This window comes from Oryctolagus cuniculus, chromosome 6, assembly GCF_964237555.1.
Source record: "Oryctolagus cuniculus chromosome 6, mOryCun1.1, whole genome shotgun sequence".
Classification (NCBI taxonomy): Eukaryota; Metazoa; Chordata; class Mammalia; order Lagomorpha; family Leporidae; genus Oryctolagus; species Oryctolagus cuniculus.
Genome location: NC_091437.1, coordinates 124,185,656 through 124,203,627, shown reverse-complemented (window position 1 = coordinate 124,203,627; position 17,972 = coordinate 124,185,656). Strand labels below are relative to the sequence as shown.

Sequence of the window (17,972 nt, the reverse complement as noted above, 5' to 3'; positions counted from 1 at the left end):
CTGAATGTGGAAGGCTGGTATTAAAAGATGCTGGTATCAGTTAATTTTTTAATTGAAATGATAAAAAGTTATATAATGGATGGGGTAGAAGTCACATGTTCTCATTTACATTTGCATAAAAAGTTTATTGTTGAGAGAGAAAGATTTCTCAGTCACGCAAAAGTTGGTTTAAAGTGTTAAGTATGATGTGGCATTATAAGATTAGTTTCATTTCAGACTGTTTAGTCATGTTTTTTAATAAAATAGTTGGTCATAGAATATGTATTATATATTGCTTCTTGGCCTTTTGGCTAAGATCAAGTGTAGAATATGTATTATAAGGAACTACATTTTCTCAGAAGCTTTTCTAAAGATTTAATTGTGGTTGGTGTTTGATCTAGTTGGTAAGACACTGGTTAGAATACCCACAGCCCCTATCTGAATACCAGCATCAATGCCTGGTTCTGGCCTCTGACTTCCAACTTCCCGCTAATGCAAATTCTGGGAGGCAGTGGTGATGGCTCAAGTAATTGGGTTATTGCCACCCACACTGAAGACCTGGGTTGAGTTTCTTGTTCTCAGTTGGAGCCCAGTCCAGGCTATCCCTGGCTGTTGTGGACGTTTGAGGAATAAACTGGTCTCTGTCTACCTCATAAATAAATAAATAAAAATAAAAGACATAGAAATAGTAAACAAATATGTTCAACATATGATGGATATTAATATCCATTTGATTGAAGGATGCTGTAAAGTATTAAAGAACATCTTAATTCTTAAGAACATTTTAATTCTTATTAACAGTTTATGGATATGACACAAATAGATGTGTTTATGTAAGTCTGGTTGCACTAAAAATAGGATCTTTTAAAGCCAAACTCTGATTTCTCTTCATGTTAAACTTCAAAAGAGCAATGAAAAGATTATTGGTCAAGGTTAGGAAGTCGACATTTTATAAGGAGAAATTCAGTATGTCCCAAATTATATGAAACTGCACTTTAAGAGAATCTTGAATTGATGTGTTTGGCAGTGATGAAATCAAACTTACTCAATTCCTTTTTAGGTTCCAAATAATAAAGTTCATTTATTCAGTCAACATATATGTATTGTGTTAGAGATATAACACTGAATAAAACAAAAGTTCCTGTCTTCATGGTATTTATATTCCAATTGTGTTAGATGTTAATAAATGAAATAAATATGTAAATTGTATAGGTACATAAATGTTGATTAGTACTTTAGAGAATGCTTTTAGGGAATGAGAGGGTACTTTGAAAATTCATGGATAAATGGAATTAAAAGGTAAGGTTACTTTTGTGCAAAACATTTGTGGAATCCATGTATAGTTTTTCATAACATGCTTTTTCCATGAACTTGTTGAAGTACCTGCCTTTGAAGGACTCACTGCACCTTTAAATATGATAGGGAGGTCTTGCTCATGAGACACTGAAGCTGAAGGCTAAAGGGCTTGATGGCGTGAGCCTTATGGATTGCTGAGGTGAGAACTCTGTAAGGGACAGACAGTACACTATCTGTGAGATGGGAACGTACCTAAGTTCTGAGGCTTAGCTAGAGGCCAGAGTGGCTGCACTGAGCCAGGGGGACAGTAATAGGAGATGAGGTCATAGAGGTAATAAACCTGACACAAAGGTCCCAAGATATGTTTACTTTTTAACTAGTGCTTTTGGCAGTAATGTCAGTCAAGTGGACTTGCCATAGGAGACTTTTAAGAACACTGCAGAGGGCTGGCGCCGCGGCTCACTAGGCTAATCCTCCGCCTAGTGGCGCCGGCACACTGGGTTCTAGTCCCGGTTGGGGCACCGGATTCTGTCCCGGTTGCCCCTCTTCCAGGCCAGCTCTCTGCTGTGGCCAGGGAGTGCAGTGGAGGATGGCCCAGGTGCTTGGGCCCTGCACCCCATGGGAGACCAGGAAAAGCACCTGGCTCCTGGCTCCTGCCATCGGATCAGCGCGGTGCGCTGGCCGCAGTGCGCCAGCCGCGGCGGCCATTGGAGGGTGAACCAACAGCAAAGGAAGACCTTTCTCTCTGTCTCTCTCTCTCACTGTCCACTCTGCCTGTCAAAAAAAAAATAAATAAAAAACAATAAAAAACAACAAAACACTGCAGAGGAGATTTAAACAATTTTGGATAATACTTTCTGCTTGTTTTATTTTTCCTTCCTTGCATCTGTCTGTCTCTAGTTAAGTAGCTAGCTATTCATATGTGATCCTATTTTCAACAAGGGTATAAACTGTTTAGATCAATTCACACACATATATATGTTGGTTAAAATAACAAGAGAAGTGTAGTTACTACCATTATTAGGCTCTTTATAGGAATGAGAGGCTAGGAGGTATAGTGAAAAGATCCCTGATATTATGTTCAGACAGATTTGATTTAATGTTCTAGCCTAAAGGCTTTACAGACTTAAGCAAATTATGCACTCTTTCAGACCCTCAATTTTCATATTGGCAAAACGAGGACATGAAAATACCTATTTCTGGGATGGATGTTTTGCACAGTGGTAAAATTGTTGCTTGGGATGTTCACTTTTCATACTGGAGTGTCTGCAATCAAGCCCTTGCTCTGTTTCCAGTTCTGGCTTCCAGCTATTGTTTTCTTTGGGAGGCAACAGGTGATGGGTCCCTGCCTCCTATGTAGGATATGCAAATTGAGTTCTGGGCTCCTGGTTTTGGCTTAGCCCAGCCTTGAGGCTGTTGAGGGCGGTTGGACAGTGAACCAATGGATGACAAATCTGTCTTCCTGTCTCTGTCTCTCTACCTTTCAAATAACAACAACAACTTGCATCCAAGACCTATAAGCATAGAAAGAATGTTATGTCAAGGAATACATAGCGCCTTTCCTGCTGGAGGACTTAATAAATGTAGCTAATGTCTGCATATGAATGAGAGTTAAGGGTGCTGGAGATTATTACGGCCCACAGTTAATGTAAACATTTTTTTTAAAAGATTTATTTTATTTATTTGAAAGAGTTACAAAGAGAGGTAGAGACAGAGAAAGAGAGAGGTCTTGCATCTGCTGGTTCATCCCCCAGATGGCTGCAATGGCCAGAGCTGTGCTGATCCAAAGCCAGGAGCTAGGAGCTTCTTCTGGGTCTCCCACGTGGGTGCAGGGGTCCAAGCACTTGGGATCTGCTACTGCTATTCCAGGCCAAAGCAGAGAGCTGGATTGGAAGAGGAGCAGCCAGGACTAGAACCGGCACCCATATGGGTTCCCGGCACTTCAGGCCAGGGTTTTAACCTTCTGCGCCACAGCGCTGGCCCCAGTAAACATTTTATAGAAGTTAATTGTGTCAATTGTTACTATGAGAGAAACTTTATATTGGTTACTAACAAGTGGCAAAATGCATTTAATTGAATTTTCCCTTATTTTCCATTTACCAATGAAGATACTAAGTAAGGGGACATACATTATGAACCTCAGAGGTAGGTATCATATAGTTGCTGTAAAGCTTTATTATTGTCCTGGGCTCTCCTGTGATCATTTTGTTGATGTAGGTGAAGAGAACATAGTCCTTGGGATAGAGAACTCAGTCATGGTGCCACTGAGACTTTTCCATGACACTTATTTTGCTACATTTACTATTTGTGTGTTTTAGCATTTTGTGATATATTGCATTGAGGACTTTTTGTTGCCATAAATTACATAAAATATTCTTTAAGAAAATGATAGTGCCTTTAATTCTCAAAGTGGTACAATTTATTATCCATGGCTAATGTTGTTACTGGAATTTGGTCCCATGTGATGATCAGTATCTACAATTTCTGCCTTGAAGTTGCAAGTATGACTTTGAACTGCATCCAGTAGAAAGCTTCGTGGTCCAGATTATTACTTGTAAAGTGATATTTTGTTCGAGCTACAACATCAAATATTATGGTAACTGAGTCTTGAAGAGTAATGGTTTTTGGTGTTGTAGATATTACTTGTCATCCAGCTACTAGTTATTTGGCAATTGTTGGTGACTTTGCTGCCTGTTTTTCAGCTGGTTCTATTGTTCACTTTGGTTCATGGAGAGTGTTGTAACAACGTTCAGTTTCTCAGTGGTTTTCAGCATGCTCAGCTTAACTGTAATAATCCCAGTTTTTGTTTTGTGTCACTTTTTAGTGTGCATATTCAAATCATTGTATCCTACTTGAACAAATAGAGGAAAATGTAAACCTTGAGAGGAGTTTATCAGAATATATTAGTCTCATCTTTGGTCAGATTTATGCAATGTAATCAATTTGAAAACAAGTGTTCTGATTCTCTTTTACTGCGTATACCAGAACAATTTCTTGTTAAGTTATATTTTTTTATTAAAATTTATTTATTTGAAAGTCAGAGTTATGGGAAGAGAGAGAAAGAGGGAATCTTCATCTGCTGGTTCACTCCCCAGATGGCTGCAACTGCTGTGGCTGGACCAGGCTTCATCCTGTTCTCCTGCATGGGGCACGAAGCGCTTGGGCCATCTGCTGCTTCCCCAGGAACATTAGCCAGGAAATGGATGGGAAAAGAGGCGGCCAGGACATGCACTGGCACCCACATGGGATGCCAGTGTCACAGGCAGAGTGCCACCTCACTAATACGATGGTTTGACTTTTGGTTTTACTATGTTATAGTAAAATATCTAAGGATAGATTTGTCAGTTGAATACATCTGAGAGACAGATTATTCAATTGATCCAATGTTTGTAGGATGAATGAATTTCATGTGACAAAGATAAAAGCCTTAATATTTAAGAATATTCTTTTGATTATAGATTGGGCCAGCTTTGAAAAAGTAGTCCAGAATGATGCTTAAATTAATAGATAAATTCAACCAGAGTTTTTACTCAGCTGGCTTTTTGGCTATAGAGAATTGTCTGGTTTGGAAGGCAGGAAGTTGGACAGTTTGGATCTTTATCTTAATAGACACTGAAATCATCAAAATTCAGTGGGAAAAGTAAAATGGAAATAAAATACTTAACTATTTTATGTATCAAATTATCAATATATGATTAAGTAATCATTAACCATTCTGTCTGTAGCTACTGCTAAGGGAAATCCTCTTGTGTGAAGGTATAGGGCTGGGAGATTTGTAAATTATAAGCTGAAAGATTAAGGTAGTAAATAAAGAAAATTGGAGCTTTCTTTGGAAAATCACAATACTAACTGTATAGTAAAATTCTTAAATATTTAATTTGATAGTTTAATAAACTCTTTTACCATGTTTTTAACTAGGTAGAAAATAGATATTATGGTTAGATTTTATTTGATTGTGTATATGTTATTTTTTAATTTTTTAGAATTGTATTTATTTGAAAGAGAGACAGACTTTCCATCTGCTGATTCACTCCCCATATGGCTGCAATAGCTAGGCCTGGGCCAAGCCAGAACCAAGAGCTAAGAATTCAATTCAGGTCTCTCTCATGGGTGGCAGAGACAGATAGTTAAGTCACTTGTCTCCCAGGGTTTGCATTAATACACATTGGGAACTGGGGGAGCAGAGCCTGAAGTCAGAGTCAGGCACTCTTACTATGGTGTGCAGGTATCCCAATCAGTGTCTCAAAACTATGCCATGTGCTTGCCTCAGAGCACATGTTTTCTTTTGAGAATAAAAAAATTAAAAATATTTGAAACTATATGTGTTAGGTGTAGTATATTTATAGACAAGGAAAAATGAACAGTTGGCCAAGAATAATTAAGTAAATTATATTGGAATGTTCCTATCAAAGAGGTACTTTGGGTTTTTGATTATTGAAATGCTTATTGGTAACAAAGAAAATGTTAAGGGTAAATGTTTTTTTATAAGAAGAATTATATCAAATAGCTTGAGAATGAAATCAGAGTTTGAAATGAATGTAGGGAACCCATCACACCAGAGTGTCAAACTGCTGAATTCCTTATATTACACTTTTGTTTTTGCTAGATTATAGAACAGCAAAAGAATATATTTTTCCTTGAAACTTTGCCACAGTTTTGAGTATAAAATGAACATGGAAAATTAGAAAAGATTGTCAAGGTTTTTTTTGTTTTTGTTTTTAAGATTAATTTTTTTATTTGAAGGTGGAGTTACAGAGAGGCAGAGGCAGAGAGAGAGATATCTTCTATCTTCTGGCTGCTGGCTTCTATTCAGCCCAGCTCTGACTGTTGAGGCCATTTGGGGAGTGAACCAGTGGATGAAAGACATTTCTCTTTCTCTTTCCCTCTCTTTGTCTGTCATTCTACTTCTCAAATAAATAAATAAATTTTTTTAAAAAGATATTAAGGATAGCAGTGGCCTCAGATCAAACCTGATTATAGAAACATAATGAATTATTATATGTATATGGTTTTGAAACAGAAATAGAGACAAAAAATAAGTTTTCCCCACAGAATTAGCAGTCCTGCAGCTGATTGAATATAGTAAGTACTATGAAAATTGTTATGTGAAGGGCTAAAAATGCTCTATTATAATAAATCTTTTACAATATCACATAATTTTCAACAATAGAAGAGAAATTTCAGCTTTGAAACTAATGTAATTGTAGTATTAAATTTTAAGACTCTATGTATTTCAGGAGAATTAATAGCTATACTGTGAAATACAGAATCTGTTTCTGCTGACTAGTATAACTTGTATTTTCACAGCTCTATGCATAGGTGGTGTAATAATAGTAATCTCTTCTCATATAGTATTACATACTTCAGACCATAAGCACATTTTGATTTATTGTTAATTTTTTTCTTCTGATATTTAAGATATTCTTTTCTAAAAGTACAATTACTGCATTAAATAAGAGTTTTGTATATCCAACATTTCATTGTTGGTTCCAAATTTTTGAGAATAACACTTACTAATATAATGATGAGCCTGAACTTTCCCGTAAGTATTTGAGTACAAGTGACATTTCTTCCTACCCCTTTTGTGATACATGTTCACCTCTTTTGTTTATGTGATAAGGTTTAAAATGTTCCAGTTAGTTCAGGTCTGTATAACAAGAGTACTACAGACTGGGTGGCTCATACAACAGATATTTATTATTCGCAGTTCTGGAAGCTGAGAACTCTAAAGATCAGGGTGGTGGCAGATGTGGTTTCAGCTTCAACTTCCTGGCTTGTGGACAGCCATCTTCTTGAATCGTCGCATAGTGGAGAGAGGAATCATCTCCACCTGCTAATGCCATCAGCACAGGTGGGGTAGGATGTAAAACTAAATATAGATTTTAGGGGTGGACACAAGCACTCACTCACTCCATAGCAACATTTAAAATGTTCAGCCTGACGGTGTAGGTGTATCTTGCTTCATCGATTCATTCTTATTTCCTGTTCATAAATACAGTTTTCATACCTTAAACTCTGTGCTGCCTGCTTCCTTCTTTGCTAGTGTTACTGTTCTGCACACTTTGACTCTTGATTATCTCAATTCCCTCTTCTTAATATGAGAAGCGCTGGAGATCCCTGCTGCTGATACTTTTTTGTACCATGACTCTCTTTCCCTGGTGTTAACAATAGCTGTTTTCCCAGCTTAGTTTATAATGTGCTTCTTTATAAAATCTTTCCCTCAGCTGTTGTAAGCAGCTACATGAAGTATGTTGTTTAGTTTCTAATTGAGAGATTGAACATCTTTTATAGATGACAAGTTGATATAAAGAAGTCATGCCTTTTCAAACTTGTAGATGTAAAGAAGCAAGGAAAAATATTAAATATTATTAAATGGCAGAATTGGGATCTAGAATATCTTATGGCAAGGAGAAATAGGTTGAGTCCAAAAAGATAAAATTAAACATATATTAGGTTTGAATACTGCACCTCTCTCTTTCCCAATGAAGGAGGATAGACATAGAGGTAGGCCTGAGCAGAGCCATGGATTAGCAGCAGTGGACATAAAGAGCATCTAGGAGTTTTGGTTGACAGTGATTTCTATGTGCAGAAAGATTAGATGATCCTGGGTTGCTCCTAGATGTCTTAGCTTTGTGTGTGTGTGTGTGTGTTATTATATAGAGCTGAATTACAGAAGCAAAGCAAACAGCAGACATCATTGATATTTAAACTCCAAGACACTTAAAAATGCATTACTTTAAATAGAAAGTACTTTTGTTAAGAAGTTTCTGATAGCGTACTTTGTTGTCAAGAGTAGATAAATGATAGTTTTAGAGATATGTTCTAGGATGTAAATTCCTTTTCATTGCAGTTAAGTTCAGGATGCTTCCTTTCTTATGCTTTTCAGAGTTGGGCTGGGTGGACTTCTGGATCCTTTTTAATTAGACTGGGTGGCCAGCACGCCATTAACCCAATCCATGGAACCACCTGTGCCACCTTCCACTACCTCTGTGCCAGTCACCTGGATAAATTCTTCATTTGAGGTAGCTTTGATTGCTTGCCTGCTTTTCATAGTTTCATGCTAGGGATGGTACTGTTGTTTTCTTTGTCCTTAATCACAGCTAACATCTGCAGAGATCAGCTTTGTTAAAGAAATTTTATATAAGATTTTTTATTCTTCAGTTATTTTATACAGATTGGCTTTCTTTTATTATTTATTCTGTACATTGGATAATACATAGATAATGTATGTCCAAAGTTAGACCTGCATTACTAAACATCATAAAATAAAGAGTAGGAAATAATATTTAGCTATTGTCTACTTTATAAATAGAAATGGTGATAATCTGTTTTTTCATTTTGTCTAAAGAAGTCACCTTTATTCACTAAGTGCCTTCTGTTCCCATTCTGTTTCAGTAATGAGTTGATTGGTTGTGTCACCTGTGCAGTAGTTGAAAATGGATACGGTACACAATTTCAGGACCTCCCTGCTTCCTTGTAGATCATTTTGCCGTATGTAAGTGATTTAACAGTCATGCAGTCAGGGTTTTCAGAGTAAATACTTTCCATCTCCATTACTATATCTCTGTAGTCATGAAATCTTGCAGGAACATAATATTCTTCAGTTAAATTTAGACAAGTTTTAAAAAATCAGGCTAAAAAATAAGCAATAACATTTTTAAAAATCAGGCCAATTTAAACATTAGACTTTTACTTTTGTAATAATGCTAAGTGAATAGTTTTTTAGTTAAAATACCAACAATTGATGAAGTATATTAGTGGGGAATTAATTAATGTAGATTTTTTGTATGAGTGTAATCTGATTTCAAATTATGGTTTTGTGTACATTTTAATTTAATTAAGTCATGACATTTTAAAGCTTACTTTTTAACCCAAAAGTACATTAGTAAGGCAGAGTTTAAAAAGAATAGTAAATCAAAAATTTTTTATGTGTTAAGACAGTAAGAAAATGTTGAGTGCCAACTTCTGATAAAGTAAAAAAAAATAGTGTCAGTTTTCATTATGAATATTTATTTCTGTTATCTAGTTAATCATATACCTAATTACATGGTGTTCAGGTTGATTTCAGATTACAAATATTGATGTTGAAACTTCCTAGTCTTAGACCATTGTTTTGGTGTGTCTGTGTCAGCTAAGTCATCAGTTTCATTTGATTATTTATAACTGTGATAAGTAAAGAACCGCTAGCTTCAAAAGAATCATACTCTTTTAGCCTTAGTAGCTCTAAAATAAGATATTTGATTTGAAGGAGGAGAAAACCAATATTGTACAGGAGTGCTGTCCTCACTTTCACCAGAAAATGTATTTAAATTAGAATTTCCAAATGTGAGAAATCTGAAAGGAATAAAAAATGCTAGTCCTTAGTGTTAGCCGTATGGTTGGTGTTAGCCAAAATGAAGTGCAGGCCTTGATGCTGTATAGCCACTGTGTGACCTACCCAACGGCCATCAAAATACACTTCTTTCTTCCTTTTTTCTTTTCTTTTCTTCCCTTTTTTTTTTTAAGCTAATTGGCCCATGTTTAGTTTACCAAATGTCATCTGGACTCAGTAAAAAGCAAGTGACCTGCATTGAATTAGTGTAATTGTAATACAAACAGAATATCACATAGTTTTGGTCTTATGCAGGAAAGGAGAAAGTTGGAAAGATTTTTCTGTTTGATAAATAGAAACTGAAGATATGGGGATCCAGACCTGGTTCATACTTGATTTTACCTTTCATGTCTTTTTTGTAATATCAGTATTTGGACTTTTAGGCATTTTCCTCATGTAAAGAAATAATGATTTTTCTTTGAAACTTATTATGAATGAAAGCTTTTTTAACTTTCTTAATCTTACAAATGAAGTATATTAAGTTATGGTTCTACTTCTTCTTTAATAATAAGAAGGTACTGTCCAAATTGAAACTACTTTCTGGAACTTGGCATATTACTTTACCTTTATCTTGATCAGACAAGTGTCATTTTATTAGTTTTGGATAGGTTATATTTATTGCATTATTTCCAAGAGGTAATAACTACATTTACCAAGGGAAAAAAAATGAAGAATGTAAAGTGGCATTTTAAATATTATTTAAAATTTTAACTATGTGACTTAATTTGATTTTGAAAGTGTCATTTTGAAACGGAATTATTTGGCATTTGGAAGGTCATGTTCTGTGTACCTTATACCCTTGTATTAGGATACTGAAGTTTAAGTATGGTAAGCTATAAACAGGTTAGATTATTTTATTAAAATCTCAGCATACCTTCACTTTTATTTTTAGCATTTATCTATTGAATGTTTCTGTAATTTATTTAAATTTAAGGCTTCCATGTTTTGGGAGACAAGGCATTGGGTCTTACCTTTTTGTGATTTAAACCATGATCGTCTTTAATGCCTGTACTAATATCTGACATGTAGTAGACACTCAATAAATGCTGGTAGTGAAATACATGTAAAATGAGTAAAGAAATTATTTATATCAGCATTTTAAAAAATACATTATCTAAACATCAATAAGTACTGAACAGTCTGGTAATTGTCAGTTTACTTTACTTGCAGTTTGAGAGTTCTGGCTCTTTTACTTGATAGTTTATTTCTTTGGGTGAATTTAACCTCTCCAGTATCTCACTTTTGCCCATTTGTAAAATGAGATTAATTATAGGCTTTATCCTGATGATTGTTAAGATTAAATGAATTAATTCATGTAAAGCTTTGGGAGAATGCCTCACAAATGTTGATTGATATTATCATTTGATGCCTCTTATTTTAGAGGTGCTTTAGACTTACGGAAGGAATATATGGGTTTATTAGAAAGAATTGTATTAGGAAAAAATTTTAAAAAATAGGTTATCTTCTAAAACCACATTGAACTACAGTTAGACAATGGTTCATAGGCAAAATAATTTGAAAGCCATTCTGAGAAGTTTGTTCTTTATTTTATTTAAAGAGAGAGAGAGAATCAATCAGTCCATCTTAAATCCACTGGTGCACTCCTCGCATGTCTGCAACAGCCATGGCTATACCAGGCCAAAGTTAAGGGCCAAGAATTCCATCTGGATCTTCCACTTGAGTGGCAGGAGCCCAAGCCATCATCTGCTGCTGCCTCCCCAAGTGCACATTAGCAGGAAATTGGATCAGAAATGGAGGCAGGACTTGATCCCAGGCACTTAGGATATGGGATGCAGGTGTCACAGGTGGCAACTTAACCCATGTCACCACATTGCCAGCCCCCTGTACTTTATAAGTAATGAGAAACATTGGTTTAAAGTAGGAACTGGTAATCCAGATTTACATTTTAGAAAAGCTGTTTTTTGATTAGATGGAAGAAGGACACCAGAGGCAATTAGAACTTGGAATCAGATTATTTTGATTTTTAACTGTTATATCAGCTTTACATTATCTTTGAATAAAAAGTGATGTATAATCCAAGAAATAGGGCAGATAATGGAGATGATGGTAAAGGTCATCAGTATCACCTGAGTACTTGTTAGAAATGCACATTCTTGGGCTCTACCCTCAGGTCTATTGAATCTGAAACTCTCATGGTGAGGCCTAGAAATCTGCATTGTAACAAGCCCTGTAAACAATTCTGATACATGGTAAAATTTAAGAACAATTGTTATATGAATGTATTTATAGGAATGAGAAAGCTGTTTACTGATGTTTTTAATGTTACTGTTAATTTGCTAGATTTTCTTAATCTAATTAAATGTAATCTAGCACATTTCTGATTAGTACACTCCAATTTTCTCCTACATTTATTCTAAAATTAGAAATATTTCCTGGGGCCCATGCTGTGGTATAGCTGGTGAAGCTGCCACATGCAGTGCTGGCATCTCGTATGGGTGCTGACTGGAGTCCTGGCTTCTTCACTTCTGATCCAGCTCTCTGCTATGGCCTGGGAGAGTAGTAGAAGATGACTCAAGTCCTTGGGGCCCTGCACCTGTGTGGGAGACCTGGAAGACACTTCAGGCTCCTGCTTCAGATCAGCCCAGCTGTGGCTGTTATGTCCATTTGGGGAGTGAACCGGGAGATGGAAGACCTCTCTGCCTCTGCCTCTAACTGCCTTTCAAGTAAATAAATGAATATTTAAAAAATCAATAAATATTTCCTGCTGGAGAACAGCTGATCTTCAGGGTGACTTAGTGAACCAGAGGAATTCTGTGTCTATGGAGAGGCAGTACATCTTGATGGTTATCATGAGTTTGGAGCTAGACCATTTGGGTTCAGTTTCCAAGTCTTTTATTTGCTGAGTTTTATTTATCTAATATTTAATTTATTTATTTTAAAAGCAGAGTTACAGGGAGTGTTAGAGATTTTCCATCCGCTGGTTCACTCCCCAAGTGGCTGCAATGAAAAAGCCTGGGCCAGAGTGAAGCCAGGAGCCAGGAAGAGCTTCCTCCAGATCTCCCACATATGTTCAGGTGCCCAACAACTTGGGCCATATTCCACTGCTTTCCCTGACTCATTATCAGGAAGCTGGATTGGAAGTAGAACAGCCAGGATTTGAACTGGTGCCCATATGGGATGCCAACAGTGGCTTAACTTGTCACATTACAACACTGGCCTCCTTGTTTGTTTAGTATTTAAGGGCAGGTTAATTAACCTCACAGTTCCTCAGTTTTCTCATATATAAAATGAGGAAATAATCCCTCTTGGTTTTGTGCCCCTTCCCATCCCGTCTTCTGTCCTCTACTCATCACTTGTCTTTTTGCATTTAAGGAACTTTAGAGGGCTCAGGTGCCTCCCATTTTAAAAAGCAACCCAGTTTTCTTTGGGTTTATGCTGCTTTCTACCTGCTGTGTTGTCTTGCACCTTTCTTACAGCCATTTGTAAAAAAGACTAAAGGATAATGCTTCACTTCCTCACTTCCTTCCCATTTACCCATGACTAGACTTGGCTACCACTCTACTGAAATTGTTGACAGCTTTACTTCTGTTTGACATTAGTTACCATTCTTCACTCAAGTGTCTTCCCCTCCCTTATTTGATTTCTGGGCTCTTTCTGGGCTCTCTCTGTCTTGAATTCTAGACTCATTACTTTCTTTTATCTATCTATCTGTCTGTCTATCTATCTGTCTATCAATCATCTTCCATCTGCTGGTTCACTCCTGAGATGGCCACAATGGCCAAGGGTGGGCCAGACCAAAGCCAAGAGCCAGGAGCTTTCATCCAGATCTCCCACGTGGTTGCAGGGACCCAAGCACTTGGGCCATGTTTCTGCTGCTTTTCCCAGGCCATTATCAGGAAGCTGGATTGGAAGTGGAGCAGCTGGGACGCACACTGGCATGAAATGCTGGGTCTCAGGTGGCAGCTTTACCTACTGTACCACAATGCTGACCCTTACCTTCTATTTTAAAGTCTGTATGTGTTGATATGTTAATATAGAAGCAATTTTTTAAAACATTTAAAAAATTGTTTTTATTTGCAGTGTAAAGAGGAAGAGAGAGAGAGGGGGAGAAAGAATTGTGTAAGAGGGAGTTTCTTCCCATCTGCTGGTTCACCCCTATAATGCCTGCAGTGGCCTGGGGCAGCCCAAAACTGGATCTGGAAGCTGGGAAGGCTGTCTAGGTCTGTCACGTGGGTGGCAGGAACCCAATGACTTTAACCATGACTATGTCTTCTCAGGGTCAGCATTGGCAGGAAACTGGAGTCAGGAGCTGAGAATCAAACCCAGTACTTCAGTGTGGACTGTGGATGTCTTAATGACTAGGCTAAGCACCTGTTCCCAAGTTAATATTTTATCTTCTGGATTTCTCATCAGCCTTCCAACTGACCTGACCCACTCTACATTTCAATGTAATCTTTATGATACTGCTAGATTGATCATTCTAGAATGAAACAGATCATAATCTTCCTTCCTTAAAATCCTCCTCATTAAACTATTTATCTCATTTCTTTCTAGTATAAGAGTCAAATTCTTAAGTGTCTAGGAAGGCCTTGGGCAATGCATACCTCTATTTGTATGGAACCTCCTTTTTCCTTTAGCCAGCTATCTTTTTTTTTTTTTTTTTTTTTTTTTTTTTTTTTTGACAGGCAGAGTGCATAGTGAGAGAGAGAGACAGAGAGAAAGGTCTTCCTTTGCCGTTGGTTCACCCTCCAATGGCCGCCACGGCTGGCGCGCTGCAGCCAGCGCACTGCGCTGATCCGAAGCCGGGAGCCAGGTGCTTCTCCTGGTCTCCCATGGGGTGCAGGGCCCAAGCACTTGGGCCATCCTCCACTGCACTCCCTGGCCACAGCAGAGAGCTGGCCTGGAAGAGGGGCAACCGGGAAAGAATCTGGCGCCCTGACCAGGACTAGAACCTGGTGTGCCGGCGCCGCTAGGTGGAGGATTAGCCTACTGAGCTGCGGCACCGGCCACCAGCTATCATATATTTATCTCTGCCCTCTTCTCAGTGAACTTGGTGCCTGCATTTTCTTCTGTTTTCTAGGCTTCTGTAACACTTTGTGCATCCCAAGATTGTATACATTATCACACTCTGTTACAGTTTGTGTGACTTTTCTATCACATTATAAATTTATTGACAGCAGTGTGTGCAGTTTATATCCTGTGTCAGTAGTGTCCAGTACAATGACTTGTAATATAGTAGATAATAAATAAATGGTTAGTACATTTATGTACAAATTTGGAGTACATAATTTTTATTTGAATTTTTAATAGCAAAAATTGAGGTGGACTTGTCTGGATTGTGTGTCATTAAATCTGGATCAACCTTGGAAGGAAGAGATTTATCTCTCGTATCAGTTAACAGCTTAAGTGCTACCACGTCTACAACCTTGAGTGAGGCAATGCATGAGTTAAATCAGTAGAAATTAGAGGGAAGGACTCGTGTTATAATTTGCTTTTTTTTTGACAAACATTTCTTTAGATAATACACATTGCACTTATAATTCCTCATATTTTATTTTAGTCCAATTTAGTTTTAAGGAAACAAAATAAAAATCTGTTAGCATCTATAATGCTAATTTTGAACTCTAACTGTAGTATGGCACTTATCCAATAGAATCTGTTAAAAATTTTCCTCCAGGTCAGATCTAAGTTGAGAAGAATGAGGTAACTTTAATGTGAACCCAGATTGTAATGCAGTCTTTCTCTCCAGTGAGTTGCCAAATTCACAATTCCATTTGTAGCTGGAATTGGGGAAGCTGAGTTTAATATGGAAGTTTGCCAACGATAGCAAATCTTGGCAAGGTAGTCTTTCTCTCTGTGCTTAATTATATAGTTTTATTATAAAGTTATTCACGTTTATTTATAGGTACCTGTTATTCTCTCAAGGTGAATTCACTCGGTTGCCAATGTGTCATAATATACTTTATTCTTTTGGTAGTTAATCGTTTACTGTCAAACCTTCCATCTTTCTTAGAAGGCCAGCTTACATTTTTATATGTTACCACCAGCTGTCCATTTCTGTCTCTGCAAGATTTATATATTTTAAAGCTGTACAGGTATAAATCCCTCTGAAAGACTGCGTTTTTGGTCTCTTAATTCACCCCATATTTATTGAATTCCTGCTGTGATACTTTTATAGGCACTGAGATACAGCATTGAATGAATCAGAGTTCCAACTTTTTAGGTGCTTGTATTATACGGAGAGAGACAATAAATTATACAAAAAGTATCTACAATGTATCACATGCTAATAACTGCCATGGCAAACAATAAAGCAGGATAAGAGGGCTATGGAATGACTGTTGTGTTTGTGGAACCATACTTTAGAGGGGATGGACAAGAAGGGCCTTTCTGCAGGGTGATTTTTCTTAGAGATACAAAGGAGATAAGTAAATGAGCCACGCAGATTTCTGGGACTAGAATATTTTAGTCACAGGAACTATGTGAAAGTATGTTTGGTGTTTAAGGAACAATGAGGTTTAAAATGGCTGGAGCTGAGTAAGAACACAAGATAAGTAAGAGATGAGGTCAGATGGGTAGCAGGGGACAAGGTCAGAGTCTTCATAAATCATGGGTGATTTAGCTTTTACACTGAGTAAGTCAGGAAGCCATTGGAGCAGAGGAGTGACATGATCTAATGTATGACTTAGAAAACTTACTCTTCTTGGTGAGACAGGATTGCAGCAGTACATGAATGGAAACAGGGTGAATGGTGAGGAGGTTACTTCTTCAGTTATACAGGTAGGAGTTTATGGTGGCTTGTACTAGAGCAGTAAAGGTAGAGTTGTTAAGAAGTGGTCAGATTTAGGATGTATTTTATATTTTCTGATTGCCTAAATGTGGGATGTGAGAGAAAGGATATGTAGTCTAGAATCTTGGCTTGGATATCTAAAAGAATGAAAGTAGGAACTGATGTTAAATATATCTATTGTGAAGGCTTTTTAATTAGGAAAATCATTACTATAAGTAGTATTTATTTCTTAAGACACCTTCTGCTTTGGCATCTCACATAACTCAAAGATCGTATCTGCAGACTATTTCTTAATACCTCCCTTTTTTCTTTTGTAGAGCATGATGTTTTTGGTGCCTGGGCGGCCGTAACTAATTCTACTTAATATTTAGTTTTTATATTTGGTGACTAATAGAATTGGGGGATCAGGCCGGTGCCGCGGCTCACTAGGCTAATCCTCCGCCTTGCGGTGCCCGCACACCGGGTTCTAGTCCTGGTCGGGGTGCCTGATTCTTTCCCGGTTGCCCCTCTTCCAGGCCAGCTCTCTGCTGTGGCCAGGGAGTGCAGTGGAGGATGGCCCAAGTGCTTGGGCTCTGCACCCCATGGGAGACCAGGAGAAGCACCTGGCTCCTGGCTTCGGATCAGCACGGTGCACCAGCTGCAGCGCGCTGGCAGCGGCGGCCATTGGAGGGTGAACCAACGGCAAAGGAAGACCTTTCTCTCTGTCTCTCTCTCTCTCTCACTGTCCACTCTGCCTGTCAAAAAAAAGAAAAAATAATAAGAATTGCGGGATCAAACAAAACTGCTTTTTTCATATGTAGAAATATTGGTTTTACAATATTTTTCTTCTTCAGCCATATGAATTGACACATTTCACTTGTAGCTACGAAGTTTATCTCATATGAATGTATAATCTGTATCATCTGGACATATTGCACTGCTTATGTAAGCAGTTACCACTGATGCTGGGACCAGCTACATATATATATTGCTTTATTCAAGGTCATAATGTTAAACATAGTGTTTAACAGCTCCAAGCTCCTATCTTAAGAGCATCTGGATTGTTGGGTGGGGAGAATACTGTTCACATTGAATCAGTATAACCTACTGTATTAGTAGACTACAGAAGAAAAATCTCACAATGTAGAAAAAGCATTTTACAAAATCCAACACCCCTTTATAGTGTTGGACACTTTCAGAATAATAGGAATAAAGATAACTTCCTCAATTTGTTAAAGAATATCTACAAAAATCCTTCAGCTAACATTAAAATTGATGGAAAAAGACACAGTGTTTTCTTCATGATATTGGGAGTTGGAATGATGTCTGCGCTCACACACTTTTTTTTAAGATTTATTTTTATTTATTTGAAAGAGTTACAGAGAGAAGTAGAGACAGAGAGAGAGAGAGGGATCTTCCAACGCTTGTTTACTCTCCAATGGCCACAACAGGCAATGGCTAGAGCTGAGCCAATCCGAAGTTAGGAGCCAGGAGCTTCTTCCGGATCTCCCACGCGGGTGCAGGGGTCTAAAGACTTGCGCCATCTTCTACTGCTTTCCCAGGCCATAGCTCAGGGCTGGATCAGAAGAGGAACAG

At 37.6% G+C, this 17,972-nt stretch overlaps 1 protein-coding gene and 1 pseudogene across 2 annotated transcripts in view; both read left to right on the top strand.

The window, feature by feature from the left end:
- STK3 (serine/threonine kinase 3) overlaps positions 1 to 17,972 on the top strand; it is a 322,864-nt gene that overhangs the window by 149,327 nt on the left and 155,565 nt on the right. The window lies entirely within an intron of this gene.
- Positions 271 to 434, top strand: LOC127490907 (U2 spliceosomal RNA; annotated as a pseudogene).